Below are 737 nucleotides of genomic sequence, written 5' to 3' on the forward strand. Positions count from 1 at the left end.
CCCCATATAATTATCTCCCTGTAGAAATCATGTGTCAGATTTCATATGCTGTGAAAAGGATTTTCCATCCACATGGGATGTTGATTCAGCTGTGTAGACAGTGGTGGCACACAACCATTTCTAAGTTGGGTGATGTGTATATTCATGTTTTTCCTCCTGTATTGCTATTATATATAGCCCAGTTAATAAGTTTGTAGTGACAAGACGGATGCTTTTCTTGCTAATCCTTTCTCTTCTGTTCCCTGCTGACAATATTTTAACTGTGTGGAAATCTGCTTACTTTCAGCTTGTTGTGAGTTGAGGTTCACAACTTGTTCCTTGATGTAACAGGTTGCTATGAAGAACACGTTTCTGTATAATAATACATGATGGCAAGACGCATTTTACTACTTGAGAGCTACTTCTGGGAGAACTGTGGTGTGGGAGTTCAGAAACACCAACCAACATTAGTTCAAATCTCGCTAGACCTGATATGCTGAGAAGCTGCTTAGGCTTGCCCATAGAGCATCTAACATTCTTTGATCTCTATTTTTTTTAAGGCTGATGAACTTGTCATTTTGACAGTGCACTAGCTGATTCTTAAAGGAAGTCAGCACCAGAGTTGGTCCGATACCATTTTTTGCTTCCTGATACCGATTCCGATACTTGAACTTGCGTATCAGCCGGTATCGAGTACTGATCCAATACCAGTGTGTCATATATTTATTTATATTTTAACAACTGTATACTACTATCCA

General features: G+C 38.9%; 1 protein-coding gene across 2 annotated transcripts in view; it reads left to right on the forward strand.

The window, feature by feature from the left end:
• The window catches only part of sgk3 (serum/glucocorticoid regulated kinase family member 3), an 11,176-nt gene that overhangs the window by 899 nt on the left and 9,540 nt on the right, over positions 1-737 (forward strand). The window lies entirely within an intron of this gene.

This window comes from Etheostoma spectabile, chromosome 22 (genome assembly GCF_008692095.1).
Source record: "Etheostoma spectabile isolate EspeVRDwgs_2016 chromosome 22, UIUC_Espe_1.0, whole genome shotgun sequence".
NCBI lineage: Eukaryota > Metazoa > Chordata > Actinopteri > Perciformes > Percidae > Etheostoma > Etheostoma spectabile.